The sequence below is a fragment of the Schistocerca nitens genome, chromosome 3 (genome assembly GCF_023898315.1).
Source record: "Schistocerca nitens isolate TAMUIC-IGC-003100 chromosome 3, iqSchNite1.1, whole genome shotgun sequence".
NCBI classification, from domain to species: domain Eukaryota; kingdom Metazoa; phylum Arthropoda; class Insecta; order Orthoptera; family Acrididae; genus Schistocerca; species Schistocerca nitens.
The window spans coordinates 114810560-114832897 of NC_064616.1; positions in this window are offsets into that span (position 1 = coordinate 114810560).

A 22338-nucleotide genomic window follows, 5' to 3' on the forward strand; every position below is an offset into this window, starting at 1 on the left:
GATGGGATTATGTTGGTGACGAGGCATTGGCTACCTTAAGAGGGTCATAGTGCTTCCAGACAGTTGCTCACCCAAATACACATTTTGAGATACTGTGGCCAGTCTGCCTGAAGCGATACGCCACTAGTTGTGTATCTTAAGAGAAACATCGTTACTCTTGCCAGCGGTTTCTTGACTTTGAAGCTGTGATTATACTGGTGACGAGATATTGGCTACCCTAAGAGAGTCACAGTGTTTCGTGCCAGTTGCTCACCCAAATACACATTTTTTAGATACTGTTTCCAGTGTGCCTGAAGCGATAAGCCACTAGTTGTGTATCTTAAGAGAAACATCGTTACTTTTGCCAGGGGTTTCTAGAAGTTGCTGATTTGATTCTGCTGGTGACGAGGCATTGGCTACCTCAAGAGAGTCATAGAGATTCCTGCCAGTTCTTCACCCAAATACACATTTTTTAGATACTCTTTCCAGTCTGCCTGATAGCTACGCCACTAGTTGTGTATCTTAAGAGTCATTGTAACTTTTGCCAGGGGTTTCTTGAAGTTGCTGATGTGATTATGCTGGTGACGAGGCATTGGCTACCCTATGAGTGTCATAGTGATTCCTGCTAGTTGCTCACCCAAATACACATTTTTTTGATACTTTGGCCAGTCTGCCTCAAGTGACACCCCACTAGCTGTGTATCTTATGAGAAGCTTCGTTACTTTTGCAAGCGGTTTCTTGAGGTTGGTGATGGGATTATGTTGGTGACGAGGCATTGGCTACCTTAAGAGAGTCATAGTGCTTCCTGCCAGTTGCTCACCCAAATACACATTTTGAGATACTGTGGCCAGTCTGCCTGAAGCGATACGCCACTAGTTGTGTATCTTAAGAGAAACATCGTTACTTTTGCCAGGGGTTTCTAGAAGTTGCTGGTTTGATTCTGCTGGTGACGAGGCATTGGCTACCTCAAGAGAGTATTAGAGATTCCTGCCAGTTCTTCACCCAAATACTCATTTTTTAAATACTCTTTCCAGTCTGCGTGATAGCTACGCCACTAGTTGTGTATCTTAAGAGTCATTGTAACTTTTGCCAGGGGTTTCTTGAAGTTGCTGATGTGATTATGCTGGTGACTAGGCATTGGCTACCCTATGAGTGTCATAGTGATTCCTGCTAGTTGCTCACCCAAATACACATTTTTTTTATACTTTGGCCAGTCTGCCTCAAGTGACACCCCACTAGCTGTGTATCTTATGAGAAGCTTCGTTACCTTTGCAAGCGGTTTCTTGAAGTTGGTGATGGGATTATGTTGGTGCCGAGGCATTGGCTACCTTAAGAGAGTCATAGTGCTTCCTGCCAGTTGCTCACCCAAATACACATTTTGAGATACTGTGGGCAGTCTGCCTGAAGCGATACGCCACTAGTTGTGTATCTTAAGAGAAACATCGTTACTCTTGCCAGCTGTTTCTTGACTTTAAAGCTGTGATTATACTGGTGACGAGATATTGGCTACCCTAAGAGAGTCACAGTGTTTCGTGCCAGTTGCTCACCCAAATACACATTTTTTAGATACTGTTTCCAGTGTGCCTGAAGCGATACGCCACTAGTTGTGTATCTTAAGAGAAACATCGTTACTCTTGCCAGCGGTTTCTTGACATTGAAGCTGTGATTATACTGGTGACGAGATATTGGCTACCCTAAGAGAGTCACAGTGTTTCGTGCCAGTTGCTCACCCAAATACACATTTTTTAGATACTGTTTCCAGTGTGCCTGAGGCGATACGCCACTAGTTGTGTATCTTAAGAGAAACATCGTTACTTTTGCCAGGGGTTTCTAGAAGTTGCTGATTTGATTCTGCTGGTGACGAGGCATTGGCTACCTCAAGAGAGTCATAGAGATTCCTGCCAGTTCTTCACCCAAATACACATTTTTTAGATACTCTTTCCAGTCTGCCTGATAGCTACGCCACTAGTTGTGTATCTTAAGAGTCATTGTAACTTTTGCCAGGGGTTTCTTGAAGTTGCTGATGTGATTATGCTGGTGACGAGGCATTGGCTACCCTATGAGTGTCATAGTGATTCCTGCTAGTTGCTCACCCAAATACACATTTTTTTGATACTTTGGCCAGTCTGCCTCAAGTGACACCCCACTAGCTGCGTATCTTATGAGAAGCTTCGTTACCTTTGCAAGCGGTTTCTTGAAGTTGGTGATGGGATTATGTTGGTGACGAGGCATTGGCTACCTTAAGAGAGTCATAGTCCTTCCTGCCAGTTGCTCACCCAAATACACATTTTTAAATACTGTGTCGTCTGCCTGAAGCGATACGCCACTAGTTGTGTATCTTAAGAGAAACATCGTTACTCTTGCGAGCGGTTTCTTGACTTTGAAGCTGTTATTATACTGGTGACGAGATATTGGCTACCCTAAGAGAGTCACAGTGTTTCGTGCCAGTTGCTCACCCAAATACACATTTTTTAGGTACTGTTTCCAGTGTGCCTGAAGGGATACGCCACTAGTTGTGTATCTTAAGAGAAACATCGTTACTTTTGCCAGGGGTTTCTAGAAGTTGCTGATTTGATTCTGCTGGTGACGAGGCATTGGCTACCTCAAGAGAGTCATAGAGATTCCTGCCAGTTCTTCACCCAAATACACATTTTTTAGATACTCTTTCCAGTCTGCCTGATAGCTACGCCACTAGTTGTGTATCTTACGAGTCATTGTAACTTTTGCCAGGGGTTTCTTGAAGTTGCTGATGTGATTATGCTGGTGACGAGGCATTGGCTACCCTATGAGTGTCATAGTGATTCCTGCTAGTTGCTCACCCAAATACACATTTTTTTGATACTTTGGCCAGTCTGCCTCAAGTGACACCCCACTAGCTGTGTATCTTATGAGAAGCTTCGTTACTTTTGCAAGCGGTTTCTTGAAGTTGGTGATGGGATTATGTTGGTGACGAGGCATTGGCTACCTTAAGAGAGTCATAGTGCTACCTGCCAGTTGCTCACCCAAATACACATTTTGAGATACTGTGGCCAGTGTGCCTGAAGCGATACGCCACTAGTTGTGTATCTTAAGAGAAACATCGTTACTTTTGCCAGGGGTTTCTAGAAGTTGCTGATTCGATTCTGCTGGTGACGACGCATTGGCTACCTCAAGAGAGTCATAGAGATTCCTGCCAGTTCTTCACCCAAATACACATTTTTTAGATACTCTTTCCAGTCTGCCTGATAGCTACGCCACTAGTTGTGTATCTTAAGAGTCATTGTAACTTTTGCCAGGGGTTTCTTGAAGTTGCTGATGTGATTATGCTGGTGACGAGGCATTGGCTACCCTATGAGTGTCATAGTGATTCCTGCTAGTTGCTCACCCAAATACACATTTTTTTGATACTTTGGCCAGTCTGCCTCAAGTGACACCCCACTAGCTGCGTATCTTATGAGAAGATTCGTTACCTTTGCAAGCGGTTTCTTGAAGTTGGTGATGGGATTATGTTGGTGCCGGGCATTGGCTACCTTCAGAGAGTCTTAGTGCTTCCTGCCAGTTGCTCACCCAAATACACATTTTGAGATACTGTGGTGTCTGCCTGAAGCGATACGCCACTAGTTGTGTATCTTAAGAGAAACATCGTTACTCTTGCCAGCGGTTTCTTGACTTTAAAGCTGTGATTATACTGGTGACGAGATATTGGCTACCCTAAGAGAGTCACAGTGTTTCTTGCCAGTTGCTCACCCAAATACACATTTTTTAGATACTGTTTCCAGTGTGCCTGAAGCGATACGCCACTAGTTGTGTATCTTAAGAGAAACATCGTTACTTTTGAATGGGGTTTGTAGAAGTTGCTGATTTGATTCTGCTGGTGACGAGGCATTGGCTACCTCAAGAGAGTCATAGAGATTCCTGCCAGTTCTTCACCCAAATACACATTTTTTAGATACTCTTTCCAGTCTGCCTGATAGCTACGCCACTAGTTGTGTATCTTAAGAGTCATTGTAACTTTTGCCAGGGGTTTCTTGAAGTTGCTGATGTGATTATGCTGGTGACGAGGCATTGGCTACCCTATGAGTGTCATAGTGATTCCTGCTAGTTGCTCACCCAAATACACATTTTTTTGATACTTTGGCCAGTCTGCCTCAAGTGACACCCCACTAGCTGTGTATCTTATGAGAAGCTTCGTTACCTTTGCAAGCGGTTTCTTGATGTTGGTGATGGGATTATGTTGGTGCCGGGCATTGGCTACCTTCAGAGAGTCATAGTGCTTCCTGCCAGTTGCTCACCCAAATACACATTTTGAGATACTGTGGGCAGTCTGCCTGAAGCGATACGCCACTAGTTGTGTATCTTAAGAGAAACATCGTTACTCTTGCCAGCGGTTTCTTGACTTTAAAGCTGTGATTATACTGGTGACGAGATATTGGCTACCCTAAGAGAGTCACAGTGTTTCGTGCCAGTTGCTCACCCAAATACACATTTTTTAGATACTGTTTCCAGTGTGCCTGAAGCGATACGCCACTAGTTGTGTATCTTAAGAGAAACATCGTTACTCTTGCCAGCGGTTTCTTGACATTGAAGCTGTGATTATACTGGTGACGAGATATTGGCTACCCTAAGAGACTCACAGTGTTTCGTGCCAGTTGCTCACCCAAATACACATTTTTTAGATACTGTTTCCAGTGTGCCTGAGGCGATACGCCACTAGTAGTGTATCTTAAGAGAAACATCGTTACTTTTGCCAGGGGTTTCTAGAAGTTGCTGATTTGATTCTGCTGGTGACGAGGCATTGGCTACCTCAAGAGAGTCATAGAGATTCCTGCCAGTTCTTCACACAAATACACATTTTTTAGATACTCTTTCCAGTCTGCCTGATAGCTACGCCACTAGTTGTGTATCTTAAGAGTCATTGTAACTTTTGCCAGGGGTTTCTTGAAGTTGCTGATGTGATTATGCTGGTGACGAGGCATTGGCTACCCTATGAGCGTCATAGTGATTCCTGCTAGTTGCTCACCCAAATACACATTTTTTTGATACTTTGGCCAGTCTGCCTCAAGTGACACCCCACTAGCTGCGTATCTTATGAGAAGCTTCGTTACCTTTGCAAGCGGTTTCTTGAAGTTGGTGATGGGATTATGTTGGTGACGAGGCATTGGCTACCTTAAGAGAGTCATAGTCCTTCCTGCCAGTTGCTCACCCAAATACACATTTTTAAATACTGTGTCGTCTGCCTGAAGCGATACGCCACTAGTTGTGTATCTTAAGAGAAACATCGTTACTTTTGCCAGGGGTTTCTAGAAGTTGCTGATTTGATTCTGCTGGTGACGAGGCATTGGCTACCTCAAGAGAGTCATTGAGATTCCTGCCAGTTCTTCACCCAAATACACATTTTTTAGATACTCTTTCCAGTCTGCCTGATAGCTACGCCACTAGTTGTGTATCTTACGAGTCATTGTAACTTTTGCCAGGGGTTTCTTGAAGTTGCTGATGTGATTATGCTGGTGACGAGGCATTGGCTACCCTATGAGTGTCATAGTGATTCCTGCTAGTTGCTCACCCAAATACACATTTTTTTGATACTTTGGCCAGTCTGCCTCAAGTGACACCCCACTAGCTGTGTATCTTATGAGAAGCTTCGTTACTTTTGCAAGCGGTTTCTTGAAGTTGGTGATGGGATTATGTTGGTGACGAGGCATTGGCTACCTTAAGAGAGTCATAGTGCTACCTGCCAGTTGCTCACCCAAATACACATTTTGAGATGCTGTGGCCAGTCTGCCTGAAGCGATACGCCACTAGTTGTGTATCTTAAGAGAAACATCGTTACTCTTGCCAGCGGTTTCTTGACATTGAAGCTGTGATTATACTGGTGACGAGATATTGGCTACCCTAAGAGAGTCACAGTGTTTCGTGCCAGTTGCTCACCCAAATACACATTTTTAGATACTGTTTCCAGTGTGCCTGAAGCGATACGCCACTAGTTGTGTATCTTAAGAGAATCATCGTTACTTTTGCCAGGGGTTTCTAGAAGTTGCTGATTTGATTCTGCTGGTGACGAGGCATTGGCTACCTCAAGAGAGTCATAGAGATTCCTGCCAGTTCTTCACCCAAATACACATTTTTTAGATATTCTTTCCAGTCTGCCTGATAGCTACGCCACTAGTTGTGTATCTTAAGAGTCATTGTAACTTTTGCCAGGGGTTTCTTGAAGTTGCTGATGTGATTATGCTGGTGACGAGGCATTGGCTACCCTATGAGTGTCATAGTGATTCCTGCTAGTTGCTCACCCAAATACACATTTTTTTGATACTTTGGCCAGTATGCCTCAAGTGACACCCCACTAGCTGTGTATCTTATGAGAAGCTTCGTTACCTTTGCAAGCGGTTTCTTGAAGTTGGTGATGGGATTATGTTGGTGACGAGGCATTGGCTACCTTAAGAGATTCATAGTGCTTCCTGCCAGTTGCTCACCCAAATACACATTTTGAGATACTGTGGCCAGTGTGCCTGAAGCGATACGCCACTAGTTGTGTATCTTAAGAGAAACATCGTTACTTTTGCCAGGGGTTTCTAGAAGTTGCTGATTCGATTCTGCTGGTGACGACGCATTGGCTACCTCAAGAGAGTCATAGAGATTCCTGCCAGTTCTTCACCCAAATACACATTTTTTAGATACTCTTTCCAGTCTGCCTGATAGCTACGCCACTAGTTGTGTATCTTAAGAGTCATTGTAACTTTTGCCAGGGGTTTGTTGAAGTTGCATATGTGATTATGCTGGTGACGAGGCATTGGCTACCCTATGAGTGTCATAGTGATTCCTGCTAGTTGCTCACCCAAATACACATTTTTTTGATACTTTGGCCAGTCTGCCTCAAGTGACACCCCACTAGCTGCGTATCTTATGAGAAGCTTCGTTACCTTTGCAAGCGGTTTCTTGAAGTTGGTGATGGGATTATGTTGGTGACGAGGCATTGGCTACCTTAAGAGAGTCATAGTCCTTCCTGCCAGTTGCTCACCCAAATACACATTTTTAAATACTGTGTCGTCTGCCTGAAGCGATACGCCACTAGTTGTGTATCTTAAGAGAAACATCGTTACTCTTGCCAGCGGTTTCTTGACTTTGAAGCTGTGATTATACTGGTGACGAGATATTGGCTACCCTAAGAGAGTCACAGTGTTTCGTGCCAGTTGCTCACCCAAATACACTTTTTTTAGATACTGTTTCCAGTGTGCCTGAAGCGATACGCCACTAGTTGTGTATCTTAAGAGAAACATCGTTACTTTTGCCAGCGGTTTCTAGAAGTTGCTGATTTGATTCGGCTGGTGACGAGGCATTGGCTACCTCAAGAGAGTCATAGAGATTCCTGCCAGTTCTTCACCCAAATACACATTTTTTAGATACTCTTTCCAGTCTGCCTGATAGCTACGCCACTAGTTGTGTATCTTAAGAGTCATTGTAACTTTTGCCACGGGTTTCTTGAAGTTGCTGATGTGATTATGCTGGTGACGAGGCATTGGCTACCCTATGAGTGTCATAGTGATTCCTGCTAGTTGCTCACCCAAATACACATTTTTTTGATACTTTGGTCAGTCTGCCTCAAGTGACACCCCACTAGCTGTGTATCTTATGAGAAGCTTCGTTACCTTTGCAAGCGGTTTCTTGAAGTTGGTGATGGGATTATGTTGGTGACGAGGCATTGGCTACCTTAAGAGATTCATAGTGCTTCCTGCCAGTTGCTCACCCAAATACACATTTTGAGATACTGTGGCCAGTGTGCCTGAAGCGATATGCCACTAGTTGTGTATCTTAAGAGAAACATCGTTACTTTTGCCAGGGGTTTCTAGAAGTTGCTGATTCGATTCTGCTGGTGACGACACATTTTCTACCTCAAGAGAGTCATAGAGATTCCTGCCAGTTCTTCACCCAAATACACATTTTTTAGATACTCTTTCCAGTCTGCCTGATAGCTACGCCACTAGTTGTGTATCTTAAGAGTCATTGTAACTTTTGCCAGGGGTTTCTTGAAGTTGCTGATGTGATTATGCTGGTGACGAGGCATTGGCTACCCTATGAGTCTCATAGTGATTCCTGCTAGTTGCTCACCCAAATACACATTTTTTTGATACTTTGGCCAGTCTGCCTCAAGTGACACCCCACTAGCTGCGTATCTTATGAGAAGCTTCGTTACCTTTGCAAGCGGTTTCTTGAAGTTGGTGATGGGATTATGTTGGTGACGAGGCATTGGCTACCTTAAGAGAGTCATAGTCCTTCCTGCCAGTTGCTCACCCAATTACACATTTTTAAATACTGTGTCGTCTGCCTGAAGCGATACGCCACTAGTTGTGTATCTTAAGAGAAACATCGTTACTCTTGCCAGCGGTTTCTTGACTTTGAAGCTGTGATTATACTGGTGACGAGATATTGGCTACCCTAAGAGAGTCACAGTGTTTCGTGCCAGTTGCTCACCCAAATACACTTTTTTTAGATACTGTTTCCAGTGTGCCTGACGCGATACGCCACTAGTTGTGTATCTTAAGAGAAACATCGTTACTTTTGCCAGCGGTTTCTAGAAGTTGCTGATTTGATTCGGCTGGTGACGAGGCATTGGCTACCTCAAGAGAGTCATAGAGATTCCTGCCAGTTCTTCACCCAAATACACATTTTTTAGATACTCTTTCCAGTCTGCCTGATAGCTACGCCACTAGTTGTGTATCTTAAGAGTCATTGTAACTTTTGCCACGGGTTTCTTGAAGTTGCTGATGTGATTATGCTGGTGACGAGGCATTGGCTACCCTATGAGTGTCATAGTGATTCCTGCTAGTTGCTCACCCAAATACACATTTTTTTGATACTTTGGTCAGTCTGCCTCAAGTGACACCCCACTAGCTGTGTATCTTATGAGAAGCTTCGTTACCTTTGCAAGCGGTTTCTTGAAGTTGGTGATGGGATTATGTTGGTGACGAGGCATTGGCTACCTTAAGAGATTCATAGTGCTTCCTGCCAGTTGCTCACCCAAATACACATTTTGAGATACTGTGGCCAGTGTGCCTGAAGCGATATGCCACTAGTTGTGTATCTTAAGAGAAACATCGTTACTTTTGCCAGGGGTTTCTAGAAGTTGCTGATTCGATTCTGCTGGTGACGACACATTGGCTACCTCAAGAGAGTCATAGAGATTCCTGCCAGTTCTTCACCCAAATACACATTTTTTAGATACTCTTTCCAGTCTGCCTGATAGCTACGCCACTAGTTGTGTATCTTAAGAGTCATTGTAACTTTTGCCAGGGGTTTCTTGAAGTTGCTGATGTGATTATGCTGGTGACGAGGCATTGGCTACCCTATGAGTCTCATAGTGATTCCTGCTAGTTGCTCACCCAAATACACATTTTTTTGATACTTTGGCCAGTCTGCCTCAAGTGACACCCCACTAGCTGCGTATCTTATGAGAAGCTTCGTTACCTTTGCAAGCGGTTTCTTGAAGTTGGTGATGGGATTATGTTGGTGACGAGGCATTGGCTACCTTAAGAGAGTCATAGTCCTTCCTGCCAGTTGCTCACCCAAATACACATTTTTAAATACTGTGTCGTCTGCCTGAAGCGATACGCCACTAGTTGTGTATCTTAAGAGAAACATCGTTACTCTTGCCAGCGGTTTCTTGACTTTGAAGCTGTGATTATACTGGTGACGAGATATTGGCTACCCTAAGAGAGTCACAGTGTTTCGTGCCAGTTGCTCACCCAAATACACATTTTTTAGATACTGTTTCCAGTGTGCCTGAAGCGATACGCCACTAGTTGTGTATCTTAAGAGAAACATCGTTACTTTTGCCAGCGGTTTCTAGAAGTTGCTGATTTGATTCGGCTGGTGACGAGGCATTGGCTACCTCAAGAGAGTCATAGAGATTCCTGCCAGTTCTTCACCCAAATACACATTTTTTAGATACTCTTTCCAGTCTGCCTGATAGCTACGCCACTAGTTGTGTATCTTAAGAGTCATTGTAACTTTTGCCAGGGGTTTCTTGAAGTTGCTGATGTGATTATGCTGGTGACGAGGCATTGGCTACCCTATGAGTGTCATAGTGATTCCTGCTAGTTGCTCACCCAAATACACATTTTTTTGATACTTTGGCCAGTCTGCCTCAAGTGACACCCCACTAGCTATGTATCTTATGAGAAGCTTCGTTACCTTTGCAAGCGGTTTCTTGAAGTTGGTGATGGGATTATGTTGGTGACGAGGCATTGGCTACCTTAAGAGAGTCATAGTGCTTCCTGCCAGTTGCTCACCCAAATACACATTTTGAGATACTGTGGCCAGTCTGCCTGAAGCGATACGCCACTAGTTGTGTATCTTAAGAGAAACATCGTTACTCTTGCCAGCGGTTTCTTGACTTCGAAGCTGTCATTATACTGGTGACGAGATATTGGCTACCCAAAGAGAGTCACAGTGTTTCGTGCCAGTTGCTCACCCAAATACACATTTTTTAGATACTGTGTCCAGTGTGCCTGAAGCGATACGCCACTAGTTGTGTATCTTAAGAGAAACATCGTTACTTTTGCCAGGGGTTTCTAGAAGTTGCTGATTTGATTCTGCTGGTGACGAGGCATTGGCTACCTCAAGAGAGTCATAGAGATTCCTGCCAGTTCTTCACCCAAATACACATTTTTTAGATACTCTTTCCAGTCTGCCTGATAGCTACGCCACTAGTTGTGTATCTTAAGAGTCATTGTAACTTTTGCCAGGGGTTTCTTGAAGTTGCTGATGTGATTATGCTGGTGACGAGGCATTGGCTACCCTATGAGTGTCATAGTGATTCCTGCTAGTTGCTCACCCAAATACACATTTTTTTGATACTTTGGCCAGTCTGCCTCAAGTGACACCCCACTCTCTGTGTATCTTATGAGAAGCTTCGTTACCTTTGCAAGCGGTTTCTTGAAGTTGGTGATGGGATTCTGTTGGTGACGAGGCATTGTCTACCTTAAGAGAGTCATAGTGCTTCCTGCCAGTTGCTCACCCAAATACACATTTTGAGATACTGTGGCCAGTGTGCCTGAAGCGATACGCCACTAGTTGTGTATCTTAAGAGAAACATCGTTACTTTTGCCAGGGGTTTCTAGAAGTTGCTGATTTGATTCTGCTGGTGACGAGGCATTGGCTACCTCAAGAGAGTCATAGAGATTCCTGCCAGTTCTTCACCCAAATACACATTTTTTAGATACTCTTTCCAGTCTGCCTGATAGCTACGCCATTAGTTGTGTATCTTAAGAGTCATTGTAACTTTTGCCAGGGGTTTCTTGAAGTTGCTGATGTGATTATGCTGGTGACGAGGCATTGGCTACCCTATGAGTGTCATAGTGATTCCTGCTAGTTGCTCACCCAAATACACATTTTTTTGATACTTTGGCCAGTCTGCCTCAAGTGACACCCCACTAGCTATGTATCTTATGAGAAGCTTCGTTACCTTTGCAAGCGGTTTCTTGAAGTTGGTGATGGGATTATGTTGGTGACGAGGCATTGGCTACCTTAAGAGAGTCATAGTGCTTCCTGCCAGTTGCTCACCCAAATACACATTTTGAGATACTGTGGCCAGTCTGCCTGAAGCGATACGCCACTAGTTGTGTATCTTAAGAGAAACATCGTTACTCTTGCCAGCGGTTTCTTGACTTTGAAGCTGTGATTATACTGGTGACGAGATATTGGCTACCCTAAGAGAGTCACAGTGTTTCGTGCCAGTTGCTCACCCAAATACACATTTTTTAGATACTGTTTCCAGTGTGCCTGAAGCGATAAGCCACTAGTTGTGTATCTTAAGAGAAACATCGTTACTTTTGCCAGGGGTTTCTAGAAGTTGCTGATTTGATTCTGCTGGTGACGAGGCATTGGCTACCTCAAGAGAGTCATAGAGATTCCTGCCAGTTCTTCACCCAAATACAAATTTTTTAGATACTCTTTCCAGTCTGCCTGATAGCTACGCCACTAGTTGTGTATCTTAAGAGTCATTGTAACTTTTGCCAGGGGTTTCTTGAAGTTGCTGATGTGATTATGCTGGTGACGAGGCATTGGCTACCCTATGAGTGTCATAGTGATTCCTGCTAGTTGCTCACCCAAATACACATTTTTTTGATACTTTGGCCAGTCTGCCTCAAGTGACACCCCACTAGCTGTGTATCTTATGAGAAGCTTCGTTACTTTTGCAAGCGGTTTCTTGAAGTTGGTGATGGGATTGTGTTGGTGACGAGGCATTGGCTACCTTAAGAGAGTCATAGTGCTTCCTGCCAGTTGCTCACCCAAATACACATTTTGAGATACTGTGGCTAGTGTGCCTGAAGCGATACGCCACTAGTTGTGTATCTTAAGAGAAACATCGTTACTTTTGCCAGGGGTTTCTAGAAGTTGCTGATTTGATTCTGCTGGTGACGAGGCATTGGCTACCTCAAGAGAGTCATAGAGATTCCTGCCAGTTCTTCACCCAAATACACATTTTTTAGATACTCTTTCCAGTCTGCCTGATAGCTACGCCACTAGTTGTGTATCTTAAGAGTCATTGTAACTTTTGCCAGAGGTTTCTTGAAGTTGCTGATGTGATTATGCTGGTGACGAGGCATTGGCTACCCTATGAGTGTCATAGTGATTCCTGCTAGTTGCTCACCCAAATACACATTTTTTTGATACTTTGGCCAGTCTGCCTCAAGTGACACCCCACTAGCTGCGTATCTTATGAGAAGCTTCGTTACCTTTGCAAGCGGTTTCTTGAAGTTGGTGATGGGATTATGTTGGTGACGAGGCATTGGCTACCTTAAGAGAGTCATAGTCCTTCCTGCCAGTTGCTCACCCAAATACACATTTTTAAATACTGTGTCGTCTGCCTGAAGCGATACGCCACTAGTTGTGTATCTTAAGAGAAACATCGTTACTCTTGCGAGCGGTTTCTTGACTTTGAAGCTGTTATTATACTGGTGACGAGATATTGGCTACCCTAAGAGAGTCACAGTGTTTCGTGCCAGTTGCTCACCCAAATACACATTTTTTAGGTACTGTTTCCAGTGTGCCTGAAGCGATACGCCACTAGTTGTGTATCTTAAGAGAAACATCGTTACTTTTGCCAGGGGTTTCTAGAAGTTGCTGATTTGATTCTGCTGGTGACGAGGCATTGGCTACCTCAAGAGAGTCATAGAGATTCCTGCCAGTTCTTCACCCAAATACACATTTTTTAGATACTCTTTCCAGTCTGCCTGATAGCTACGCCACTAGTTGTGTATCTTACGAGTCATTGTAACTTTTGCCAGGGGTTTCTTGAAGTTGCTGATGTGATTATGCTGGTGACGAGGCATTGGCTACCCTATGAGTGTCATAGTGATTCCTGCTAGTTGCTCACCCAAATACACATTTTTTTGATACTTTGGCCAGTCTGCCTCAAGTGACACCCCACTAGCTGTGTATCTTATGAGAAGCTTCGTTACTTTTGCAAGCGGTTTCTTGAAGTTGGTGATGGGATTATGTTGGTGACGAGGCATTGGCTACCTTAAGAGAGTCATAGTGCTACCTGCGAGTTGCTCACCCAAATACACATTTTGAGATACTGTGGCCAGTCTGCCTGAAGCGATACGCCACTAGTTGTGTATCTTAAGAGAAACATCGTTACTCTTGCCAGCGGTTTCTTGACATTGAAGCTGTGATTATACTGGTGACGAGATATTGGCTACCCTAAGAGAGTCACAGTGTTTCGTGCCAGTTGCTCACCCAAATACACATTTTTAGATACTGTTTCCAGTGTGCCTGAAGCGATACGCCACTAGTTGTGTATCTTAAGAGAATCATCGTTACTTTTGCCAGGGGTTTCTAGAAGTTGCTGATTTGATTCTGCTGGTGACGAGGCATTGGCTACCTCAAGAGAGTCATAGAGATTCCTGCCAGTTCTTCACCCAAATACACATTTTTTAGATATTCTTTCCAGTCTGCCTGATAGCTACGCCACTAGTTGTGTATCTTAAGAGTCATTGTAACTTTTGCCAGGGGTTTCTTGAAGTTGCTGATGTGATTATGCTGGTGACGAGGCATTGGCTACCCTATGAGTGTCATAGTGATTCCTGCTAGTTGCTCACCCAAATACACATTTTTTTGATACTTTGGCCAGTATGCCTCAAGTGAAACCCCACTAGCTGTGTATCTTATGAGAAGCTTCGTTACCTTTGCAAGCGGTTTCTTGAAGTTGGTGATGGGATTATGTTGGTGACGAGGCATTGGCTACCTTAAGAGATTCATAGTGCTTCCTGCCAGTTGCTCACCCAAATACACATTTTGAGATACTGTGGCCAGTGTGCCTGAAGCGATACGCCACTAGTTGTGTATCTTAAGAGAAACATCGTTACTTTTGCCAGGGGTTTCTAGAAGTTGCTGATTCGATTCTGCTGGTGACGACGCATTGGCTACCTCAAGAGAGTCATAGAGATTCCTGCCAGTTCTTCACCCAAATACACATTTTTTAGATACTCTTTCCAGTCTGCCTGATAGCTACGCCACTAGTTGTGTATCTTAAGAGTCATTGTAACTTTTGCCAGGGGTTTCTTGAAGTTGCTGATGTGATTATGCTGGTGACGAGGCATTGGCTACCCTATGAGTGTCATAGTGATTCCTGCTAGTTGCTCACCCAAATACACATTTTTTTGATACTTTGGCCAGTCTGCCTCAAGTGACACCCCACTAGCTGCGTATCTTATGAGAAGCTTCGTTACCTTTGCAAGCGGTTTCTTGAAGTTGGTGATGGGATTATGTTGGTGCCGGGCATTGGCTACCTTCAGAGAGTCATAGTGCTTCCTGCCAGTTGCTCACCCAAATACACATTTTGAGATACTGTGGTCAGTCTGCCTGAAGCGATACGCCACTAGTTGTGTATCTTAAGAGAAACATCGTTACTCTTGCCAGCGGTTTCTTGACATTGAAGCTGTGATTATACTGGTGACGAGATATTGGCTACCCTAAGAGAGTCACAGTGTTTCGTGCCAGTTGCTCACCCAAATACACATTTTTTAGATACTGTTTCCAGTGTGCCTGAAGCGATACGCCACTAGTTGTGTATCTTAAGAGAAACATCGTTACTTTTGCCAGGGGTTTCTAGAAGTTGCTGATTTGATTCTGCTGGTGACGAGGCATTGGCTACCTCAAGAGAGTCATAGAGATTCCTGCCAGTTCTTCACCCAAATACACATTTTTTAGATACTCTTTCCAGTCTGCCTGATAGCTACGCCACTAGTTGTGTATCTTAAGAGTCATTGTAACTTTTGCCAGGGGTTTCTTGAAGTTGCTGATGTGATTATGCTGGTGACGAGGCATTGCCTACCCTATGAGTGTCATAGTGATTCCTGCTAGTTGCTCACCCAAATACACATTTTTTTGATACTTTGGCCAGTCTGCCTCAAGTGACACCCCACTAGCTGCGTATCTTATGAGAAGCTTCGTTACCTTTGCAAGCGGTTTCTTGAAGTTGGTGATGGGATTATGTTGGTGACGAGGCATTGGCTACCTTAAGAGAGTCATAGTCCTTCCTGCCAGTTGCTCACCCAAATACACATTTTTAAATACTGTGTCGTCTGCCTGAAGCGATACGCCACTGGTTGTGTATCTTAAGAGAAACATCGTTACTCTTGCGAGCGGTTTCTTGACTTTGAAGCTGTGATTATACTGGTGACGAGATATTGGCTACCCTAAGAGAGTCACAGTGTTTCGTGCCAGTTGCTCACCCAAATACACATTTTTTAGGTACTGTTTCCAGTGTGCCTGAAGCGATACGCCACTAGTTGTGTATCTTAAGAGAAACATCGTTACTTTTGCCAGCGGTTTCTAGAAGTTGCTGATTTGATTCGGCTGGTGACGAGGCATTGGCTACCTCAAGAGAGTCATAGAGATTCCTGCCAGTTCTTCACCCAAATACACATTTTTTAGATACTCTTTCCAGTCTGCCTGATAGCTACGCCACTAGTTGTGTATCTTAAGAGTCATTGTAACTTTTGCCAGGGGTTTCTTGAAGTTGCTGATGTGATTATGCTGGTGACGAGGCATTGGCTACCCTATGAGTGTCATAGTGATTCCTGCTAGTTGCTCACCCAAATACACATTTTTTTGATACTTTGGTCAGTCTGCCTCAAGTGACACCCCACTAGCTGTGTATCTTATGAGAAGCTTCGTTACCTTTGCAAGCGGTTTCTTGAAGTTGGTGATGGGATTATGTTGGTGACGAGGCATTGGCTACCTTAAGAGATTCATAGTGCTTCCTGCCAGTTGCTCACCCAAATACACATTTTGAGATACTGTGGCCAGTGTGCCTGAAGCGATACGCCACTAGTTGTGTATCTTAAGAGAAACATCGTTACTTTTGCCAGGGGTTTCTAGAAGTTGCTGATTCGATTCTGCTGGTGACGACACATTGGCTACCTCAAGAGAGTCATGGAGATTCCTGCCAGTTCTTCACCCAAATACACATTTTTTAGATACTCTTTCCAGTCTGCCTGATAGCTACGCCACTAGTTGTGTATCTTAAGAGTCATTGTAACTTTTGCCAGGGGTTTCTTGAAGTTGCTGATGTGATTATGCTGGTGACGAGGCATTGGCTACCCTATGAGTGTCATAGTGATTCCTGCTAGTTGCTCACCCAAATACACATTTTTTTGATACTTTGGCCAGTCTGCCTCAAGTGACACCCCACTAGCTGCGTATCTTATGAGAAGCTTCGTTACCTTTGCAAGCGGTTTCTTGAAGTTGGTGATGGGATTATGTTGGTGACGAGGCATTGGCTACCTTAAGAGAGTCATAGTCCTTCCTGCCAGTTGCTCACCCAAATACACATTTTTAAATACTGTGTCGTCTGCCTGAAGCGATACGCCACTAGTTGTGTATCTTAAGAGAAACATCGTTACTCTTGCCAGCGGTTTCTTGACTTTGAAGCTGTGATTATACTGGTGACAAGATATTGGCTACCCTAAGAGAGTCACAGTGTTTCGTGCCAGTTGCTCACCCAAATACACATTTTTTAGATACTGTTTCCAGTGTGCCTGAAGCGATACGCCACTAGTTGTGTATCTTAAGAGAAACGTCGTTACTTTTGCCAGCGGTTTCTAGAAGTTGCTGATTTGATTCGGCTGGTGACGAGGCATTGGCTACCTCAAGAGAGTCATACAGATTCCTGCCAGTTCTTCACCCAAATACACATTTTTTAGATACTCTTTCCAGTCTGCCTGATAGCTACGCCACTAGTTGTGTATCTTAAGAGTCATTGTAACTTTTGCCAGGGGTTTCTTGAAGTTGCTGATGTGATTATGCTGGTGACGAGGCATTGGCTACCCTATGAGTGTCATAGTGATTCCTGCTAGTTGCTCACCCAAATACACATTTTTTTGATACTTTGGCCAGTCTGCCTCAAGTGACACCCCACTAGCTGCGTATCTTATGAGAAGCTTCGTTACCTTTGCAAGCGGTTTCTTGAAGTTGGTGATGGGATTATGTTGGTGGCGAGGCATTGGCTACCTTAAGATAGTCATAGTCCTTCCTGCCAGTTGCTCACCCAAATACACATTTTTAAATACTGTGTCGTCTGCCTGAAGCGATACGCCACTAGTTGTGTATCTTAAGAGAAACATCGTTACTCTTGCCAGCGGTTTCTTGACTTTGAAGCTGTGATTATACTGGTGACGAGATATTGGCTACCCTAAGAGAGTCACAGTGTTTCGTGCCAGTTGCTCACCCAAATACACATTTTTTAGATACTGTTTCCAGTGTGCCTGAAGCGATACGCCACTAGTTGTGTATCTTAAGAGAAACATCGTTACTTTTGCCAGCGGTTTCTAGAAGTTGCTGATTTGATTCGGCTGGTGACGAGGCATTGGCTACCTCAAGAGAGTCATAGAGATTCCTGCCAGTTCTTCACCCAAATACACATTTTTTAGATACTCTTTCCAGTCTGCCTGATAGCTACGCCACTAGTTGTGTATCTTAAGAGTCATTGTAACTTTTGCCAGGGGTTTCTTGAAGTTGCTGATGTGATTATGCTGGTGACGAGGCATTGGCTACCCTATGAGTGTCATAGTGATTCCTGCTAGTTGCTCACCCAAATACACATTTTTTTGATACTTTGGTCAGTCTGCCTCAAGTGACACCCCACTAGCTGTGTATCTTATGAGAAGCTTCGTTACCTTTGCAAGCGGTTTCTTGAAGTTGGTGATGGGATTATGTTGGTGACGAGGCATTGGCTACCTTAAGAGATTCATAGTGCTTCCTGCCAGTTGCTCACCCAAATACACATTTTGAGATACTGTGGCCAGTGTGCCTGAAGCGATACGCCACTAGTTGTGTATCTTAAGAGAAACATCGTTACTTTTGCCAGGGGTTTCTAGAAGTTGCTGATTCGATTCTGCTGGTGACGACACATTGGCTACCTCAAGAGAGTCATAGAGATTCCTGCCAGTTCTTCACCCAAATACACATTTTTTAGATACTCTTTCCAGTCTGCCTGATAGCTACGCCACTAGTTGTGTATCTTAAGAGTCATTGTAACTTTTGCCAGGGGTTTCTTGAAGTTGCTGATGTGATTATGCTGGTGACGAGGCATTGGCTACCCTATGAGTGTCATAGTGATTCCTGCTTGTTGCTCACCCAAATACACATTTTTTTGATACTTTGGCCAGTCTGCCTCAAGTGACACCCCACTAGCTGCGTATCTTATGAGAAGCTTCGTTACCTTTGCAAGCGGTTTCTTGAAGTTGGTGATGGGATTATGTTGGTGACGAGGCATTGGCTACCTTAAGAGAGTCATAGTCCTTCCTGCCAGTTGCTCACCCAAATACACATTTTTAAATACTGTGTCGTCTGCCTGAAGCGATACGCCACTAGTTGTGTATCTTAAGAGAAACATCGTTACTCTTGCCAGCGGTTTCTTGACTTTGAAGCTGTGATTATACTGGTGACGAGATATTGGCTACCCTAAGAGAGTCACAGTGTTTCGTGCCAGTTGCTCACCCAAATACACATTTTTTAGATACTGTTTCCAGTGTGCCTGAAGCGATACGCCACTAGTTGTGTATCTTAAGAGAAACATCGTTACTTTTGCCAGGGGTTTCTAGAAGTTGCTGATTTGATTCTGCTGGTGACGAGGCATTGGCTACCTCAAGAGAGTCATAGAGATTCCTGCCAGTTCTTCACCCAAATACACATTTTTTAGATACTCTTTCCAGTCTGCCTGATAGCTACGCCACTAGTTGTGTATCTTAAGAGTCATTGTAACTTTTGCCAGGGGTTTCTTGAAGTTGCTGATGTGATTATGCTGGTGACGAGGCATTGGCTACCCTATGAGTGTCATAGTGATTCCTGCTAGTTGCTCACCCAAATACACATTTTTTTGATACTTTGGCCAGTCTGCCTCATGTGACACCCCACTCTCTGTGTATCTTATGAGAAGCTTCGTTACCTTTGCAAGCGGTTTCTTGAAGTTGGTGATGGGATTCTGTTGGTGACGAGGCATTGGCTACCTTAAGAGAGTCATAGTGCTTCCTGCCAGTTGCTCACCCAAATACACATTTTGAGATACTGTGGCCAGTGTGCCTGAAGCGATACGCCACTAGTTGTGTATCTTAAGAGAAACATCGTTACTTTTGCCAGGGGTTTCTAGAAGTTGCTGATTTGATTCTGCTGGTGACGAGGCATTGGCTACCTCAAGAGAGTCATAGAGATTCCTGCCAGTTCTTCACCCAAATACACATTTTTTAGATACTCTTTCCAGTCTGCCTGATAGCTACGCCACTAGTTGTGTATCTTAAGAGTCATTGTAACTTTTGCCAGGGGTTTCTTGAAGTTGCTGATGTGATTATGCTGGTGACGAGGCATTGGCTACCCTATGAGTGTCATAGTGATTCCTGCTAGTTGCTCACCCAAATACACATTTTTTTGATACTTTGGCCAGTCTGCCTCAAGTGACACCCCACTAGCTATGTATCTTATGAGAAGCTTCGTTACCTTTGCAAGCGGTTTCTTGAAGTTGGTGATGGGATTCTGTTGGTGACGAGGCATTGGCTACCTTAAGAGAGTCATAGTGCTTCCTGCCACTTGCTCACCCAAATACACATTTTGAGATACTGTGGCCAGTGTGCCTGAAGCGATACGCCACTAGTTGTGTATCTTAAGAGAAACATCGTTACTTTTGCCAGGGGTTTCTAGAAGTTGCTGATTTGATTCTGCTGGTGACGAGGCATTGGCTACCTCAAGAGAGTCATAGAGATTCCTGCCAGTTCTTCACCCAAATACACATTTTTTAGATACTCTTTCCAGTCTGCCTGATAGCTACGCCACTAGTTGTGTATCTTAAGAGTCATTGTAACTTTTGCCAGGGGTTTCTTGAAGTTGCTGATGTGATTATGCTGGTGACGAGGCATTGGCTACCCTATGAGTGTCATAGTGATTCCTGCTAGTTGCTCACCCAAATACACATTTTTTTGATACTTTGGCCAGTCTGCCTCAAGTGACACCCCACTAGCTGCGTATCTTATGAGAAGCTTCGTTACCTTTGCAAGCGGTTTCTTGAAGTTGGTGATGGGATTATGTTGGTGACGAGGCATTGGCTACCTTAAGAGAGTCATAGTGCTTCCTGCCAGTTGCTCACCCAAATACACATTTTTAAATACTGTGTCGTCTGCCTGAAGCGATACGCCACTAGTTGTGTATCTTAAGAGAAACATCGTTACTCTTGCCAGCGGTTTCTTGACTTTGAAGCTGTCATTATACTGGTGACGAGATATTGGCTACCCAAAGAGAGTCACAGTGTTTCGTGCCAGTTGCTCACCCAAATACACATTTTTTAGATACTGTTTCCAGTGTGCCTGAAGCGATACGCCACTAGTTGTGTATCTTAAGAGAAACATCGTTACTTTTGCCAGGGGTTTCTAGAAGTTGCTGATTTGATTCTGCTGGTGACGAGGCATTGGCTACCTCAAGAGAGTCATAGAGATTCCTGCCAGTTCTTCACCCAAATACACATTTTTTAGATACTCTTTCCAGTCTGCCTGATAGCTACGCCACTAGTTGTGTATCTTAAGAGTCATTGTAACTTTTGCCAGGGGTTTCTTGAAGTTGCTGATGTGATTATGCTGGTGACGAGGCATTGGCTACCCTATGAGTGTCATAGTGATTCCTGCTAGTTGCTCACCCAAATACACATTTTTTTGATACTTTGGCCAGTCTGCCTCAAGTGACACCCCACTCTCTGTGTATCTTATGAGAAGCTTCGTTACCTTTGCAAGCGGTTTCTTGAAGTTGGTGATGGGATTCTGTTGGTGACGAGGCATTGGCTACCTTAAGAGAGTCATAGTGCTTCCTGCCACTTGCTCACCCAAATACACATTTTGAGATACTGTGGCCAGTGTGCCTGAAGCGATACGCCACTAGTTGTGTATCTTAAGAGAAACATCGTTACTTTTGCCAGGGGTTTCTAGAAGTTGCTGATTTGATTCTGCTGGTGACGAGGCATTGGCTACCTCAAGAGAGTCATAGAGATTCCTGCCAGTTCTTCACCCAAATACACATTTTTTAGATACTCTTTCCAGTCTGCCTGATAGCTACGCCACTAGTTGTGTATCTTAAGAGTCATTGTAACTTTTGCCAGGGGTTTCTTGAAGTTGCTGATGTGATTATGCTGGTGACGAGGCATTGGCTACCCTATGAGTGTCATAGTGATTCCTGCTAGTTGCTCACCCAAATACACATTTTTTTGATACTTTGGCCAGTCTGCCTCAAGTGACACCCCACTAGCTGCGTATCTTATGAGAAGCTTCGTTACCTTTGCAAGCGGTTTCTTGAAGTTGGTGATGGGATTATGTTGGTGACGAGGCATTGGCTACCTTAAGAGAGTCATAGTGCTTCCTGCCAGTTGCTCACCCAAATACATATTTTTAAATACTGTGTCGTCTGCCTGAAGCGATACGCCACTAGTTGTGTATCTTAAGAGAAACATCGTTACTCTTGCGAGCGGTTTCTTGACTTTGAAGCTGTGATTATACTGGTGACGAGATATTGGCTACCCTAAGAGAGTCACAGTGTTTCGTGCCAGTTGCTCACCCAAATACACATTTTTTAGATACTGTTTCTAGTGTGCCTGAAGCGATACGCCACTAGTTGTGTATCTTAAGAGAAACATCGTTAGTTTTGCCAGGGGTTTCTAGAAGTTGCTGATTTGATTCTGCTGGTGACGAGGCATTGGCTACCTCAAGAGAGTCATAGAGATTCCTGCCAGTTCTTCACCCAGATACACATTTTTTAGATACTCTTTCCAGTCTGCCTGATAGCTACGCCACTAGTTGTGTATCTTAAGAGTCATTGTAACTTTTGCCAGGGGTTTCTTGAAGT